Source organism: Alligator sinensis, unplaced genomic scaffold (genome assembly GCF_000455745.1).
Source record: "Alligator sinensis unplaced genomic scaffold, ASM45574v1 scaffold934_1, whole genome shotgun sequence".
Lineage (NCBI taxonomy): Eukaryota > Metazoa > Chordata > Crocodylia > Alligatoridae > Alligator > Alligator sinensis.
The window spans coordinates 51,023-58,232 of record NW_005843134.1 but is presented as its reverse complement, the minus strand read 5'-3'; positions in this window follow the sequence as shown (position 1 = coordinate 58,232).

Sequence of the window (7,210 nt, the reverse complement as noted above, 5' to 3'; positions counted from 1 at the left end):
TTGTCTTTTTCTAAACTAGCTAATGGGCAACTATTACAAACATTCGAACTATTACATTCAACATGACAGTACTTTTGACCAACTGGCCAGGACCCAGCTACAGAATCCTGGTATGTCCTGTGCTGTCTAGATTGCATGGTCACCCTAAGTAAGACCCAATTGGCAAGGTGCCAGAATTTTCCTATCATTCAGGAGAGTTGTAATGCTCCTGTAGGAATTGGGACAACATGACTTAAAAAACAATAACAATATTTAATTTTCTCTATGCAGTGATATGAGATGTATGGACAAAGCATATATAAATGCCATTAAACCCCCCCCACCATTTGCTACCTCTAAGACAGTATGCACATTTCTTTAAAAGTTCAGTATGTATTTGCTGCATTTGAATATACAACTGGGCAGTGCCAATTTGTCTGTGATTTCAGGAGTGCAGGTTGGGGGCTCAGAAAGCCCAGCTACTTGGCCCAGCCCTAGAGCTCAGCTATTCCTACTTCCTTTCCTCCCCCCACACCCTGACTGGGCTATTTTTAGTCTCCCCCCACTTCCCCCTTGTCAAGATGGATAACCCTCCTAACACAGACTCCTCCCTGCAGACCCACTAGCTCCCACCCTGCAATTCAACCAACCCCACCATGGACCCAGTAGCCCTTCTGCAAGATCCTACCTGCCCTTTTCCCTACGCCAAGTCACTTACACTCCACTTTCCCCATGCAGCTTCTGGGACCAGTGAACACCTGTACATGCAGCTCCCGATCTACATTCACACAGCTTAAAGTGAGTCATATGAATATAGACTGGGTGCAGTGAGAGTGTACATACCCAAAGGCATCAATAGTTATCCCAGTTTTGCTATTGCTCTGTAGTAGTCTGGATACTCTGTTATGTTTCACTCTTCCTCACCTTACATGATATATTCTTATCAAGGAAAATTTGAAGTAAGGAATACAGAAAGGGTGTGTACTTTCAATAAAGTCTCAAAACATAAAATGTTAACTGATAAATTATTGGATGAAGTGGTTTGTGAGAGAAAAATTGCTGAAATGGGGACGGTTGTGTTTTGTAGTACAGACTGAATTAGATTTTGGGAAAACTACAAATTGTAATTGCTTATTAGTAGAGGCAGTATTTTTTTAATTAGCAAAATCTGTTTCAGATTTCATGTGAAGCCAAGGAACTCCACTTTGGTGGAGAAAAGGAATTGGATAACCATCCCATTGTTTCTGGTTAGAACAGTTTTGTAAGATATTAAAACCATATCTAGTAAAGAAAATTTAGGGAACTAACCCTCTAGATTATGGCTCCAGCAACAGATGGAACTGGTGTACATTTTCTGGTGTAGATAAGTTGGGAATGTTACTGAATTCTCTCCAAATAAAAAGAATTATCTTAAAAATGACTGAATGTGTGATCTTCAGGGATCCTGGTTTTTACTGATTTAAAAAAATCCCCAATTTTCGGATTAAAAATAAGTAACCCAAAATCCACATTTTTCCATGATTAAAATGAAACACCACTAATATATACATATATGTATGGCAGTGCTTCATTTTAATCATGGAAAAATGTGGATTTTGGGTTACTTTTTTTTAATCTGAAAATTGGGAATTTTTTTTTTAATCAGAGAAAATCAGGATCCCTGGTGATCTTGATGGCTCCCTCTGAACCAGGTTAGCCAGAAAGAAGCTATTTAATTGATCCCAAATCCACAAATATAGCCCATGACAGAATTTTGTTTTTGTCTTTCAGATTAAATTCTCAGAATTTCATTTGGCAGCAACAAGCTATTTAATTCCAAAATATTTGGCTTTAAAAAGTTGCTTCAGTGACATCCTGCTTTTCTCATAAATAACAGTAAAGAATATGACTGACATACTAGAGAGTCTTTATGGATTAAAATCTATGAAATGTCAGTACACAAATGTTTAGGTTGTTGGTCTAATTTAAAAACCATTTATCTAGAAGCCTGACTGAAAAAAGAAGGCTATTGTGTTAAGTAGAGACATTAATGAAATTTTTGGCTTTGTCACATCAGAAACACAGATAGTTATAGGAAAATTACACAGGACCAGAATGAAATTTGGAAGGACTGTAACAGGAAAAACCTGAAGAAATTTAGCAAATGTTTTTATTAAAGAGAACACCAGAGACAATCACTGAACACCAAATACATCCATACACGGGCGGACCTAGAATTTTGAAAAGGGGAGTGTAGATGGTGAGGTGCACCATCACCCTTTTCAAAATTCTAGATCTGCCCGTGTATGGATGTATTTGGTGGAAACCCACTCCTACCTGCCTACCCAATCCCATAATCCTGCCTATCCACTCCTATGCTTCATGCATCCAACCCAGAAATGAGATGAAGAAGCTTCTGTGGAGACAAAAAAGCTCCCTGCCATTGGTGTGCTTGAGATCAGCAGCAAAAGTGCTTTTATGGCAACTTCCCTCTCCCATCTCCAGGTGTGGCACATGGGGAATGGGAGCAGGAACGATGGACCTACACCATGCTTCTCCTTGCTCCATTCACAACAAAGCATGAACAGAAGCTATACAGACATACCCTTCCAGCTTCGTAACACTTAGTGAAAGAATATTGTTATTTGTATAACACTTTTCATCCTGTCTATACGATTGTACTTTGATGTGGTTTACTGTTCAACCACATATAGGGAAGTTTTTTGGTCCAAGTAAACCAGGGCAAACCTTGTTTTGTCAATGGTCTCATGGGATCTACTTTTAAAGAGGATGGGGAACTGTGTGATCCTGCAGGGATTTGAATCTGTGGTTCAAGACAGTCATGTCTCAACTGATAAGAAAGTATTTTTCCTTTTCCAGGTGTGTTACAGATACCAGAGATCAGCAAGCTCAAATAATTGGTAATGGACTATGACAGCTTTTAAGCCCTGGCTTACTTCTTACTAATCTGGCCTTGGCAGAGAGGCCAATGAATGAATGTGTGCTCCTACAACCCTCATCAATGTGCCTGGAAAGGGAACAGCTATGTGGATAAGGAGAGGAATTGAGTGTCTGTGGTGTCACCCATAAGCAGTAAAGTCCCTTATAGAAAGAAACCAGCACAATGTATTTCTTGTCTGGTATTCTTAATTACTGTTGGAATTTCAGATTTTTTGTCCTACTTGACAGTTTTCTTCATTTGTATTCCACATACTGAGGAAGCACACGTTTGTCCATCTCTGTCCTCCACAGCATCAGAGAAGGTAACATAATACTCACTCTTTCATCTTTCTAGACAAGGGCCACTTAAGTTACGATGACCCACTGTGCACAGCCCTGTCATGTTCACAGCTCAGGATAACTCAATGCTGAAACAAGTGACAGAAATTAGTTTCTTTTCTTGTAGCCTTTGAGCGTGATGCTGTATGAGGCTGAACCTTGACATGTAGCATATAACACTAAAATTAATACTTTGATGGACTCAGTTTTATGACTGGCATGCTAAATGTGATTACAACTGTATAACATTCCCAGCATACCCATCTGCTGCTGAGGCGCACAGCTGTTCCAATTACTTATGTACAGTTTCTTGTTAGTTATATTAAATACAGGATTTAACACATTTTATACCTCATGCCCCATTTTTTAATTTTTGTCATTGCAGAAATTTAAGAACTAGCCCCCACAATCTGAAGTCCTTTGAGTTATTGAAGGGCCTGGACAGGCTCGTGAACTCCAAAGTGCTGGTGCAGAGTACAGGATGACAAGAACAGCGTAGCATGTTATGACTAAAATGAATGTCAGGTTTTCAAAGCTGTCATACCTCTGCCACCTGAGGCTTATCAAGTCTTTCACAGAGTAAGGGTAGGAAGTGGGAAACGGGAAACAGGATCAGAGTCAAATCATTTTTACCCACTGCAGGAAGCGGAGCCTGCAAAAACATTAGCAACAAAAGTCCAGAAAGTTGTCCAAATAAATTACCAGATGTGATGGATAAAGTTATTTATAGAGATCACATTATGGTGCAAAGATGGGTATGTTAGCAAGGATTCCTTTTCTATAAGATAAATACACTGGATGATGCTATCAAAATGTTTTGAGTTTGAATAAGAAACCCCAGGAGTTCAAATTCATCCCCTCTGTGCACATGCTTCACCATTACAACAGCAGTTGTTGCAGATTTCCTAGTTATACCAAGTGGAATCAATGCTAGACAGCAGGTTTGCTGTGATGGCTGAATACATTTTATAGACCTGTCTCATATACTTTCTTTTTCAGCAGACTTTTATGATTCAGACAATTCGAATACAACCACTGAGCAATAGTGTTAAGAACAACCATGAATTTACTGCGTGAGATAACTAATGTCACTAGACTAGAGAAAGTTCTTATGAGATTAACTTCTGATCCTTAGCAACATTTGTTCAGTTCATAACTTCTACTACAAGCTGCATGAGAAGGATTATAAAATGTACCGTTGTCTGTTGTTGATTTTCTGAGATGCTGAGTTCCCATCTCTGCTGTTAAGTTCAGAGGGAATTATAGGATGCATGCATTTCTGAAAAATCAGGGTCTTTACTAAGTTCCTAGCTTGAGCTAAGAGTAGTAGCTTATATTAACACTCATAAGAAAACAATACATTAAAAAAATTAAGACTTTCAGCCTAAGCAAATATGTCCCCAGATTAGTTTGAGGAAGTATTTTAAAAAGGTTATCCTTGATACTAGGCTTTGGGCTTTTTAGAGTTGTTTTTAAGCTATGAAAAATGTCCATTTACACTATCATAACTCAGATCCAAAACTTGTGTTTTTTAACATAGCTCATTCTCACTTTTCAATTATTTTGATTATTTAAAAATAGGAAAACCATTAGCACACTGAATCTAAGCCAAACCTCTTTGACATTAAAGGTTGCAAGTGCACAATTTCAAATAGACATTTACAAATATTATATTATATTGAAAAATTCTTCATATTTGCCATACCTCAAAGTTGAATAGAAGAACCTTATTTGGAACCTACAGCATGGTTTTCTAAACCACAGAAAGATACTACATGCTTCACAGGCCACAGTCCTGCCATGTTCTGCCTCTCCATAAAGGTATTGCATCATGTCACATGCCTTCCACCGCATTGTACTGCATCACGTGAATGCCCCCATGCCATGCAGGGTCCTGGCTCCCCCCAGCTGTGCTCCTAGAGGTGGGGGCACACAGCAGAATCAGGATGAGGGAGGATGGATTCCTGCAGCAGTAGCAGGTAAATGGTGCCTGGACTGGGTGCTCGGGGCTGCAGGTTAACCCACAGTGCGCTTGCAGCAGCTCAAATAGAAGTGGTGCAAATTTGAGCTGGGGCTTTTTGCCTCAGCGCACGTGCCAGGACATGCATTTTGGTGTGGGGCAAATTGTGCCACTTGGATCAAAATAACCCTGCCTGGCTCCTCCCAGATCTGCAGCCAGGGGGGAGGTAGAGCCCAGGGCCAGCACCTGTGTTGTCCCCAGCAGTAGAAAAAGCTGCCCTGTCCTGGCCCCATCAGTACAAAAAGCTGCCCTGTCAAGTAGCTCAGGGCTACTCGCTCTCAAGAGCTTCTGGGGCCCAGCCAATTGGTACCTGGAGACACTACCCCTTGTGCCAGCTAGACTGCTGAAGCAGCCCTGAGAGTTTCCTGCACCCTTTACCCATTGCAGCAGCCTGGCAGTGGGCTGCTGCTTGGCTGTGACCTGCTGCACACCTGCCAGACCCAGATGGGGACTGCAGAGCCAGTAGAGGCATCTGCCCCTCTGGGCCAGCTGCCAGTGGGCTGTGGCTACAGAGATGGCTTTTGTGTGGCACTACTGCCATGTGTGCCCCTGCCCGGCAATCTGGGCAGCTATTGCCCAGAAGATGTTTCCAGTGTGGTGGCCTGCTTTAACTGTCAAAGCATGTCCTCCTGGCCCCAACTGGACAGGAGGTCAGCCACCTCCAGCTGGGTCCAAGGTGCCACCTCTGAGCAGGCTTCTCTGCTTGGATCCTGCCACTTGCCTCCCCAGCAGTAATTCTGGTGTTTCCTATTTGAAAACTGAAAAATCGCTGATAAAAAAATCTCCAAGTCACTCTGTAAAATACCCAAAAAATCCATGTTCCTCCACAATTAAAACAAAAGACCACTGTTTATAGAAAAAGAGAGAGTGTGAGAGACAGTGATCAGTTGGGCAAAGTTTTAATAATATATCTACAGTGTTAAAGCAATTTGGAAGCCTACCATTGTCTCTATTATCATAATAAAATTAATTCTAAATACCTATATGTTTTGTTTTTTGTCTTTGGTTTTCTTACCATAGAGCAGTTAGAGCTCCCTGTGACCCCTTCACTAACCAGGACCTCTGCCAGCAGGTCTCATTCTGTCTGGCAGCTGGGCATACAGGGTGTGTGCTGGGGGATGTGGGGTTTGCAGAAGAGGGGTAAGAAGGCAGGTGGGGGAATCTGGGGGGTCACAGGGTGTGTGGGTAGATTGTGGAGGGGCTGTGTGGGGCAGGCTGCTCAGGAGGTGAGGGTTCCCTTCCCCCTGCAGGGCGCAGCCCCCCTGCACAGCTCATGGACTGCCCCTCACAGGGCTACAGCCCCCCACAGGGGCCACAGCCCCTCCACAAGGGTTACAGCCCCCCCTGCAGGGCCCACATGCCCCACCCATGCTTGCTCCCCCAACTCCCCACTTGCTCCTGCAGCACCTCCAATGGTTGTCCCACGTAGCCCCACCCCCCACTTGCACCACTAGCTCCCCTGATAGCTGCCCCACCTGGCCCCAACCTCCCAGCACTTGGGGAAAAAAAATAATAAGGAAAAGGAACGCCCCCCCTCCGTACTCACCAGCAGTAGCAGGGGCTCTGGGCCTCGTGGCAGAGCCCCCCCTGTGCAGCACGGGGCAGCGGGGGGCAGCAGGGCCTGGCCCCAGCTGCCTGGCACCTGTACTGCCACTGCCCCATTGGGCAGGTGCGGCCAGGGTCAGCGGGACATCATGCAGCTCCATGCACTGTTGGGCACCTGGGGCTGTTGTGACTGTCATTCAGGCCCCATGCTGCTGGGCGGGGCTCTGCCACAGGCCCCAGTGACCCCAATGGCAGCTGCTACTGCTGGTGAGTGTAGGCTTTATTTTTTTTTTTAATTGCTGGGATGCTGGGGCTGGGTGGGGCAGTGATCAGAGGGGTCTCGGAGAGTAGGAGGGGATAGGACAACGATTGGGGGGGTGGAGGGACAGGCAAGGGATGGGGCTCGGG